At 46.3% G+C, this 11,283-nt stretch overlaps 1 long non-coding RNA gene across 1 annotated transcript; it reads left to right on the forward strand.

Moving 5' to 3' along the window:
• The first annotated feature begins 6,668 nt into the window (after positions 1-6,668).
• LOC109324689 lies at positions 6,669-10,936 on the forward strand. The gene is made up of 3 exons (XR_002104984.1): positions 6,669-7,080; positions 9,300-9,301; positions 10,924-10,936. It is a non-coding gene; the product is annotated as an uncharacterized LOC109324689 (long non-coding RNA).
• Positions 10,937-11,283: the final 347 nt, after the last annotated feature.

The raw sequence follows: 11,283 nt of genomic DNA on the forward strand, positions 1-11,283 counted from the left end.
CCCCAAAGTTTGGTGTCATCAGCGAATTTGGCCAGTCCTCTTCTGACTCCAATGTCCACATCATTAATGAAGATGTTGAACAATATGGGTCCAATGACAGAGCCTTGGGGGACCCCACTGGTCACAGGACACCATGATGATTGACTTCCATCAACCACCACCCTCTGGGTCCAACCACAGAGCCAATTTCCCAGCCAGCAGATCATGGTGGACACAAGGCCACAATTGGACAGTTTCACCAAGAGGTGATCATGGGACACCAGATTGAAGGCTTTTTTGAAGTCAAAATATATGACTTCAGTCTTTTCTCCCTTCTCCAGGTGATAGGCCACCTGATCATAGAAGGAAATGAGATTGGTCAGGCAAGACCTACTTGCAACAAACCCATGCTGGCTATCCCTTAGGATGTTGGTGTCGGCCAGTCCATTAAGGATGGCCTCTTTAATAAACTTTTCTAAGATCTTGCCCAGGATAGAGGTCAGGCTGATGGGCCTATAGTTTGCCGGATCCACTTTCCTCCCTTTCTTGAAGGTAGGCACCACACTGGCCTTGTTCCAGTCTTCGGGCACTACACCAAAGTGCCACGAGTTTTCAGCGATCCATGCCAGAGGCTGGGCTATGATGCTCGCCAGCTCCTTGAGTACCCTGGGGTGTAGATTGTCAGCGCCGGCTAACTTCAAGGTATCCAGCCCCTCAAGGTGTTCCTTCATGAGATCAGCATTAATGGTAGGGGATCTCCCTCACCCAGACCTCCCTGTCCCATAGCAGGCATGGGCGTCCCATGGGACTGATGAAAGATCGACGCAAAGTACCCATTTAATAGGTTGGCTTTTTCCTGAGTGTCAGTTGTCCCATCTGGTTCAGCAGGGGTCCAATGATGCCCTTGCTTTTCCTCCGGCTCCCCACATATCTGAAAAAGGACTTTTTATTGTCCTTGGTGCTTGAAGCTAGTTGGAATTCAGTTGCAGCCTTGACTTTCCTGGTTTTCTCCCTGCAGGACAGGACCAGTGAAGAATAATCCTCCTTGGAGGTGAAGCCCATCCTCCATCCTTTGTCGGCCTTTCTTTTTAGCTTCAGAAGGTCTGCTTGATCCCTGGAGAGCTGGGGGACTGCTGTGCCCTCTTGCTGCCTTTCCTCTGAGATGGGACAGAATTAGCTTGTGCATTGAGGATTGCTCCTTTGAGGAGCAACCACTCTTCCTGAACTCCCCCCCCCCCCAGGGTCCATGGTCCCTTAGGGCCTCACTGACCAGCCTGTTGAGCTTGTCAGAGTCGGCCTTCCTGAAGTCAAGGACTTCCGTGTTGCTGACTGACTTGCCAGCTTTACGCCAGATGGTGAAGGTGATCAGCTCATGGTTGCAGTCACCCAGCTTCCCATCAATCACTAGGTCGCCAATTAGGTCATCCCCAGTAGCCAGTACCAGGTTGAGCAGTGCTTTACCTCTTGTTGGCCCGTAGACTTCTTGAGTCAGGTAGAGGTCATCCACGCATGATAGGAAGCTTTGCAACCGCTGGGATTTTGCTGAGTGATCCTCCCATGAGATGTCCGAGTAATTGGAGTCACCCATGACAACCATGATCCTGGAGTATGCGGCCTCAGGCAGTTCCCAGGTGAACTCCTGGTCAAGCTCTTGACATTGGGTGGGAGGTCTGTAGTAGACTCCCACTGTTGTGTCCCCTGTGCTGTGTTCCTCACAGATTTTAACCTAGAGGGTCTCTAGTTGTCCACCCTGGTCGCCACTATCAACTTGCAGGGACGTGTAGCTTTCCTTAACATAGAGAGCTACATCCCCACCCCTTTTATCTACTTGATCTCTCCTGTACAGGGTATAACCATCTATACCCATGGTCCAGTCATGGATGAAGTCCCACCAGGTCTCCGTTATCCCTATGACATAATAATTATTTGCATTTAAGCAGGAGGATGAGCTCCTCCTGCTTATTCCCCAAGCTCCTGGCATTTGTGTAGAGGCAGGCAAGTGTCCCCTTGGGGGTTCTTGCCTTACCCACAGATTGCACCAGGGCTGGGGCAAGGGTGGGCTCCCTTAAGTGCCTTGGCCTGCTGGCACTATGGCTTACATTGCTTGACTTCTGTGGGGAGGAAGCTTGCCTTGGGGGTTTATGGACAATAAACAGAAGCTGTGAGTCTGTAATGGATATTGAGGAATTGTGTGAGCAGCTATATAGTAGTCTACTGGTTCCTGGTTGCTGGTTCCTGGTCCTCCCCTGAAAGTTAACAGTGACAAATCTGAAACACCACAAACTAGCTGTAGGATTTGAAATGAGCTTCTTGTACTAATGTGTGTGTGTGTGTGTGTGTGTGTGTGTGTGTGTGTGTGTGTGTGTGTGTGTGTGTGTGTGTGTGTGTGGTGTGTGTTGGCATAAAGATAACTGATCATATCCTTTAATAATGATCATTTATCTAGCAAGTGAACCAGTATCTTGCTGTGCTTCAGACATCCCCTCTGTCCCTAAACTCTCAGCTCCGGCAGTCAGCAGATTCAGGGTATTTTGGACACGTGGAAGAATAGTGGCTTTGAAAGATGAGGAGCAATCCTGTAGCAAACTCAGCCTGCTACTGTGAGCTCCTTTCCAGAATAAAGAGCACTTATTTGGACCCTGATGATGGATGAGACAAAGAAGTTGATTGGAAAGAGATTGCCTAAACACTTGATCCCATCACTGTGGCATGTTTGTGCTACAACCAGCTTTTGCTTCAGCAGTCCCTCGCAGTTAAGGATGATTGTCTCCCATGAGTGTTTTATTGGTGGGTCCAAGGATGGCTTATGAGGCTAATCCAAGATCAACTGGTTCTATTGCAACTTGGGCACAGGGTGGGTGTCTCGGAATTCTTGATTTGGTCTGCAACATGCTATTTCTGCTGCTCCCTCTTTTTGTCTCCTGTTGTTGTAAGGTTTCAAATTACTGAGATCCTTGTAGCAGATTCTTCCTCCATTTAGGGTGGTCCTGGGCAATAGACTTTCATGAGTTGATGTCAATTTTGCATTTTTTTCAAGTTGGCCTCAGCTCTGTACTGCAAGGTGGGGATCACAACTGCTTGATAAACCATAAGCTAGCTACAACCACATGGAGGTGGCTTTAACAAATTCCACTTTCACAACAGAAAATGTCTATAACACAAAAAGAATCACTTGAGGTATCTGATCAAGGGCAAAAAAAGAATATAAGAACACTTCCTACTCCTTGTTACCAAGAAAATGAAAGAAGCTGAAAAGAATATTAGGAAGAAGTTGGTCTAAAAATGTTCTAGCATAATTGTGAACAATTTATGGCATTTGAGCAGTGTGATTACGTTGTACTTGGAGTGTGCCTACCCTGTGGCACAGAAGCTAAGAAGAATAAATTAGCCCTCACTGATCTCCATAGTCCTGGGAGTAGACTGCTACTGCTACCTGAACAAAGTAATTCAAAGCTAGATTGGGCAAATCTAAACTTCAATGTAGACAGTTTTGCAACTCCATTGTAGATGTATTCTTGAACTGCAATCTCCTCTTTGTAATATACTTATAAAGCGCTGAGTGAAGAGTAGTGGAGGCATGATTAAGGTGTCTTGCAATCTTCCAGTGATATGAGTTTTGAAGGGAAGTCCTCTATCCCCAAATTGGGACATAGGGAGCTTACTCTGTCAGATGGGGCCCTGGAATGAAGAGAGGGCACACCTGTCTTTTTTCAAGAGAAGCACTTTATTGGAAAGCTAAACAGAGTTTAACAAGCATTTAGACCAAGCATTGGAAATGCAAAAACATACAGATGCCTAGGAGGATGGGTGTAGGCTGGACCCAAGGAACTCTGAGCTCTTAGTCAGTTTTTCCAGCAGCCTGGGTTCAAGATTACCCACTTCTACCAGGTTTGCAATAATATGTACACAATTATTAATGACACATCTATCTACAATCTAAGTGGGCATACATTAATGAATTCATAGAATCATAGAGGTAGGGTTGGAAGGGACCTTATAGATCTTCAAGTCTGATCCCCTGCCAGGGCAGGAGAAAAAACTAGGCTTAAATGATCCCAGCTAAGCAGGCATCAAGCCTCCTCTTAAAGACCCCCAGGGTAGGAGCAAGCACCACTTCCCTTGGAAGTTGGTTCCAGATCCTAGCCGCCCTGACTGTGGAGTAGTTCTTACGGATGTCTAATCTAAACCTACCCTCCAACAACTTGTGGCCGTTATTCCTTGTTATGCCAGGGGGTGCTAATGGAAACAAGGTCTCTCCCAAACCCTTCTGGTCCCCCCTAGTGAGTTCATAGACGGTCACCATGTCCCCCCTCAGCTTTCTCTTGTGAAGGCTGAACAGGTTCAGGTCCTGCGGTCTTTCATTGTAGGGTCTGCCCTGTTGTCCCTGGATCATGCAGGTGGCCCTCTTCTGGACCCTCTCCATGTTGTCCACATCCCTCCTGAAGTGGGGCGCACAGAACTGGACACAGCACTCCAGCTGTGCCCTGACCAGTGTCATGTAGAGGGGGAGGATCACCTCCTTGGTTGATCATGAAAATTCCTGCCCCATCTAACTGAAGAATTTACGGTATATACTTGACAACTGTTTAACTAGGGTGGCTCTTAACAATGAGTGATATTCCTTATGGTAATAGATTTCAACTGCTTTATTTGTATGACTATAATCGATCATGTAGGGCAGTGCTTTTTTTGTTTGCTTCTTTGTTACATCAGCAAAAACATAGAATCTGCCCTTTGCAAGCCTGTCTTTGCAAGGTTACCTAGAATTCATTCCAAACTTTGTATACATTGTGCATTATATAGGTTGGAGATGCTTATGCCAAGGGCTCTAGTATGTCCCTTAAGTTTGACCCTGACTTTGAATTTATGCAAGGAGTGGAGCTACTTATAAATAGGGACCTGGTCAGTAGGCGTAAGGAGTCAAAGGCAGCTGTGCCTCTGGCTACAGAAACTGGCTTGCCATAATCATGGGCTTGGGTGGCCTTTTGACAAGGTGTAGCACTAGGGGGACCTGGACTATGATTGGGTTTCGTAGTTACTACCACAACACAAACAATGGACAATTGGCAAACAAATACGTCCTATACTTTCCTTGATGACCATCTCTGCTTTTCTGTTTGTCTGTCTGAATATGTAAAACAAGAACTTTAGAGCACTGTGTCTAATTAATTCTGAAATCACCAGGGATGTTGTAGGAATGAGAGAAACGCTGGCATGTGATCAAGTGGAGATCATGAGGAGACCAGACTGTTTAAAATTTCCTGTCCCAGCCCTTTACTTTTTTTCCATGAGGTCTGTCTAATTTTTTTCTGTCCTTAAGTGCTTCCTGCCTTGCCCTAGATATGCCATAAACACCTGCTGTGATGCTTTGGGATCACTCAGTGCTTAAGATCCTTGTAAAAGCTCTGCTTTTATTCTGGGCATGTCTACATGAGATGCTACAGTGACATAGCATCAGCGGGCCCAAGCCATGATGCTGATGCTATTGTGCACCAGTAATGAGCTCGTTGCTACTGCACGGTAGGGGTGTGCGAAATGGGCCATATTCAATTCAGATTCAAATTTGACCTGAATCAGCTTGAAATGTTTTTTCTACATATCTCAAGATACCAGGCATGGCTTGCGAATGCTGCACCGCTGGGGTGGATGGAGCACCCCACAGGAGTGTGGCCCCCCATGTGCTTGGCCACAAACCCAGAAATGGACCGGAAGTACTTCCAGTCCCCTGCTGGGGAGTGCGCAGCACCCCCACCCCCACCCCTGTGCCCACCTGGCTCAATGATTGGCCATAGGAGGACCCTGGACACTTCCCCCGCCCCCCACCCCCAGACCCAGGAGGCACCAGTTGCTGATCTGGTGGACCCAGAAGTGCTTCTGATCCACTTCTAGGTTTGCACCTGAGTGCGCAGGGGAGCCCCTCATGCTCCTCTGGGATGCTCCATCTGCCTTAGCATTCATGCGCCTGCTAAGGAGCATGGAAATTGACATGCTTTGGCAGCCTTCTGCATCGCATGTATCAGCGTCCCAGTCCATTTCCACACTGAAAAAATGGCAACGGGGCACTTTGAAATAAAACGCATTTAATGAGCTTTAGTTCAAAGTGCCCCGCCACCACTTTTTCAGCATGGCAACACTGATCCGTGTGATGCATGGGTGCTTTTAACTGTCAAGGCTTGCTAATTAAAGCTCCCAGTGCCGTGTCCCACAGTACATGTAAAAATGCCCTAAACGGCAGATGAAAGTCAATGTAGATAAGTGTAGAGTGATGCACCTGGACAAAAATAACCCAAACTATAGTGGACTCTGTTAGCTGTTAGCGAACAGGAAAGAGACTTGGACATTGTTGTGGACAGTTTGCTAAAACATCAATTTATGTTCATCAGCCATCAAAAAGGCAAACAAGATGTTAGGAATTATTAATAGGGAATTGTAAACAAAACAAAAAGTATCATTATACTCCTTTATAAATGCATAGTGCATCCAGGCCTTGAATACTGTGCCCAGTTTTGGACCTCACACCTCAGAAGGGATAGAGAAGAACTTGAGAAAGTATAGAGAAGTGCAACAAGGGCTTCCATATGAGGAGAGACTGAAGATGTTAGGCCTATTTAGTTTAGAAAAGAGAGGGGAGTTGAGGGGGCATATAATAAGGCTTTACAAAATACTAAATGGTAAAGAGACATTAAATATGAATTTATTATTTATTATCTTTCAAAGTACAGGAACTAGGGGTCACAAAATGAAACTTGTAGGTAGCAAGTTTAAAAGTAACAAAAGGAAGTTGTTTTTCATGAGTATAGAACTCATTGCTACAAGATATTGTGGAAGCTGACAATTTAGCCAGATTCAAAAAGGGATTGGACAAATTCTTGGAGGAAAGGGGCATTTGTAGCTGTTGATCATGGGATTAAAGGGGGGCACAGCCTCTAAATAGGAGCTTTCTGAGCCTTAAATAATGGAGGCTGCAAGTGCAAGGAATAGTGGAAAAATCCTGGTTGTTCACTGCTCACTCTCCCTTTCCCTTTCAGCATCCACTCTCTGCCATTGTGTGGCATATGATACCGGGCAAGATGAATCTATGGTCCGACCCAGTAAATGGTAGTTTTTATATTTATATTGATAGGAGTGTCTCGTGTAAGTCATAGGATTTGATTTTTTCACTCCGTTCAGCATTGGCAAGCTCTCATCTGGAACACTGCTTTCAGTTTTGGGGGGCTGCACTTCAAAATACACTGAAAAGACTAAAAATGACTAAAAATAAATGTACTAAAAATATCAGTTAATGGCCCATCCTGCATAAAAAATGTAGGATGTAAAATGTTATGTTAATATTAATGAAGACAGAAGAGTTCGATGAAGGCCTCGGTACTAGTTCCTGAGTGGTCTGTCTCTATTTCCAAGCTGTTTGCTTTAGCTTCAGGTTAAATTGTAGCTTTCTCTTTTCAGTGCAGAAGCAGAACCCTTTAGTCCATACTGGGGTCATCTACTGTAGGAAGCTACTGCACAGGAAGGGTTTTTGGGTAGTGTCTACTCAAGTGAGGATTAAGGAGCAGATTTGTTCCTAGTTTCTTGCAGCCCTACAATGGGCTCCTGCTACCACTGGGGAGAGCTCCAGACTCCCCCTGGGTACTAGCTCAGGGGCTGACAGCCCTGGGCCAAGAGACAGCTGTCTCATGCACTAGGGGACTACCTGCTGCTGGGGCGGAGATAATGTCCCCATTCCCTGGCAGCAGGGAGGTCCTGGCCCTGGCTCCCTGATCAGGGGCACAGGGCTTAGAAAGAGATGCAGGGAAAGAGCAGGTCCCAGCCCGCTGCCCTGATCTGCTGGTGAGGCAGCTAGCTCACTGCTAGCTGCCCCACTGGCAGACTGGGGCAGGGGCCTGAGAACCCTGCCCCCACCCCTGGAGCTCTTTCTAAACCCTGTGTCTCTGTCATCTGACTGGAGCATGGGGCTGCTATCTACCCCAACCGGGACAGTTCCTGGGCTGTGCGGGGTAGTCTGCATGTGTAGGACAGTTCCCAGCCACCTCCAGGCTGCATATGCTTCCCCACACAGTCTGGTGTTGGCTGGGAACTGTCCTGGTGAGGGGCAGGTCCCAGCCACTTCAGGAACTCTCCCCATGCAGGGAGCTCCCAGCTCCTGCCCTGCAATTGAACTTGAAACCATTTATAATTGACCTTGGAGATGCAGAATGTGAATACATCCTCCATTTCCAGGAAACATGAGAGGATCACTGATTTGTGCAACCCATAACACTCTCTGCCTGATCTGAAAATCTATAAAGAACAGATGGCATCAAGAGCTTTCCCCCAACTAAAAGGTTATTCTTCTTCTGCAAGCATACCTTTGGAGCCATATCGATGTTTTTAAAGTCCACACCCTAATTAGAAAGATAAAGAAATGTATTTCTTTTTTGTTAAAAGGGAGAGTTCTATTGAATGTGTGACAATGCAGCTGCTGCCTACAGGAGAATCAATGGAGTTGCTCCAACAAGGAGCACTGTAGAAAGAAGATAAAGAGCTTGTTCTTCACAAATTCATAGATTGTTAGGGGCTAGAAGGGACTTTGCAGATCATCGGGTCCAACCCCCCTGCTCTAGGCAGGAAGACAAAATAACTGGCTTCTTTGCATCTTCACACTTTGACCCATCTCTTACTGATTTCAGTGGAAAGCAGAAACCTTTCAAGAAAACACTAGTTCTGGTCCACTTTTCATCCAGGGCAACAGCTGATGCTGAATCTAAAGTAACATAGACAATTCTCTTAATATTAACAGCATGGAGTTTTGGTGTAGAAACTATAGGAGCCATGTCATGTACAACTGAAATAATATCACCCATGAAAGGAGATGAGCCCTTAGAACAAGGGCCAAGCTCATGTTTAAAGACTGAATTCTGCTGTTAAGTTATATCAAAAGTTTCCTGATCTGAGTTGCTTGTAAAAATATGCCAATCAAAACATTGTGCCTTGCATTAGGGATGTGAACAATCAAATATTTAAACACTTAACCATTCATATACTGATAACCAATAATGTGCTACCAGTTATTGTTTAACATGGGGCGAGAAGCTTCCCCAGTGTATTGCAGGGGAAAGGAAGTGGCACAATGCCCCTGAAGGCAGGAAGGTGGGGGAGAGGGAACAGCGAGGAGGAGGGGAGGCAGGGCATCCCAGCCCTTTCCCTGCCATCCTCTCAAAGATGCCCATACACCTGCTGCCAGCTATAAGCTGGGCTGGGGCTCCACAGACCCCACTGCAGCCGTTTGCAGCCTCCCAGTCAACTATCGTGGCAAGCCTCTGCCCCTCATCATGGAGCCCAAGATGTTCACGACAGGGGCAGGCAGCAGCTGCAAGCCCTACCACAGCCCCATAAACCTGCAGGTGGCAGGTGAGGGGCTTTCCCAGCCTGCTGCTGCTACCTAGAAAATGAGTGAGTATAGGTGCGTGCTGGTCTCCAGTAGATGAAACTTACCATTTAACCAGTAACATTAGAGAAATTTAAATGAATACTTAATTGCTCGTGCATATGAGAGACAATTGGCCAAATTTATTCCAGATGTAAATACAAGCAAAGGTGAAATCAACCACCTGGTAGACAAAAGGCAACAGCTAGAAGAGATTTAAAAAACAGGTAGTTTTATTAAAGGCAAGATGCTGTTAGCTATAGAGCTTCAGAGGCTGGTCACCAAGCCTACAGAAGCAAATTGCAGAAACAAATAATTGTACAAGCAAATGAATGCAACCATGAAGGAGGGAAACAAATTAAGGTTTCCTTAAGGACTAGGTTTGAAGTCTTACCTAAAGGCCCATTTTAAAAAAAGGCTTGGCTCAAATTCAGGCCTAATTTTGACATACAATTGCTATTACTACATATAGGCTTTTTGAACACAAAATTGAATTGATTCAATCTTTGCAGGTTAGTTTAACTTGGCTAGGCTAAACCAGTTTGTAATGCACATCCATCACCTCTGGACTGAAGAAATGCAGGCACGTGCATGCAATGGCTCAGGCTAGAAGTCAGGGGTAGCTAGAGCAGCTCTCCCTTCTCTTCCGCTGTACTGAGCTGAGGGGGGCATGGCCAGGCCCCGGCCAGAGAAGTTCTCTCCCACTGCTCCTGGCCAGCAATGGAGCCAGAAGGGGATTACACAGGGAGTTGATAGCATTTATCAGCCCATCAAAACAAAACAAGCTCTTCTTAACCAGCTTTCCCAAGGAAGGAATGGAGGGACGTTACCAGCTACTTGTCAATTAGCTCCAAAAAGCCTTAAGTGGACACTGTTCTGTCTGCCTTACACAGACAGCTCTCAGCATTAGCTTGCATACCACATACTGGGTATGATCCATGCTGTGGGAGACAGGAGTGGGAAATCCCTGCTTGCTGGGGGTGGCGAGCAGAGGAAAGCCAGGCAGACACTGCTGTGCCTGCCATCTCTGCTGGAGCTCCAGCCAGGGACCAGAGGGGCAGAGCCAGCCCTACTGAGGAGCAGAGAGCTCTGCCCAGGGCTGCAAAGCATCTGGGGTGCTGGCAGACTCTGGTTTAAGTTAAACCAGGAAGAGGTATGGGACAGACATGGCATAAACTGGTTTGACCCAAATCACTTGAGTCTGATACTACATTCAGGTGTATGTCAAAGCAGTTTCAGCCATTTTCGAACCGGTTTACGTACACTGAACATCTGTTCTGTTATAGGTTTATTAAACCAGTTTCTGATCACATAAACCAGTTTGTGTAATGTCTGTCCCTAGCCCATAGTTGGGTAGCAATATATTCACTTTCTCGTTTGTGTACTTATATGTGGGGGGAAAAAAAAGAGACCCAAAGATCACCCTGTGTCTTTGGCCCAAATTAGTCTTTTCCACGGTTTCCAGGGTATCTTGGGCTCCTTACTCTCTGAGCCAGATTACAGCATAGGACCAGTATGAGGGTTATAATCCTTGATGCTAGCCATATGTTCTAATTGCTAATTCCACATTCCCCTTGGCAGTAGAAGACTTTATTTAACATGAGCTTTTCAAGCTTGGCCACCCAAGGCAAACAGTTCTTAAGCCAAAGACTCAAATCAGTCTTTCTTGACTAAAATGTACATCTAAATGCCAATTTCAGCAGCCATATTCAAAACTCTGTGTCCTGACTTACTTTGCTAATCAGGCTCATGGAATTGTGCCTCTCCTCTGATGGTGCAGCTGCCTCCTTCTACAAAAACAAAGCCAATTTTCCACCTTGGGAGGAAAAACCTGCAGCATCCTTATAGGCTCGGCAGTGCTACGTTGGATAGCACTACAGAAGAAAGAGACTTGGGGGTCA

The sequence above is a fragment of the Crocodylus porosus genome, unplaced genomic scaffold, assembly GCF_001723895.1.
Source record: "Crocodylus porosus isolate Cpor-Errol unplaced genomic scaffold, CroPor_comp1, whole genome shotgun sequence".
In the NCBI taxonomy this organism is placed as follows: domain Eukaryota; kingdom Metazoa; phylum Chordata; order Crocodylia; family Crocodylidae; genus Crocodylus; species Crocodylus porosus.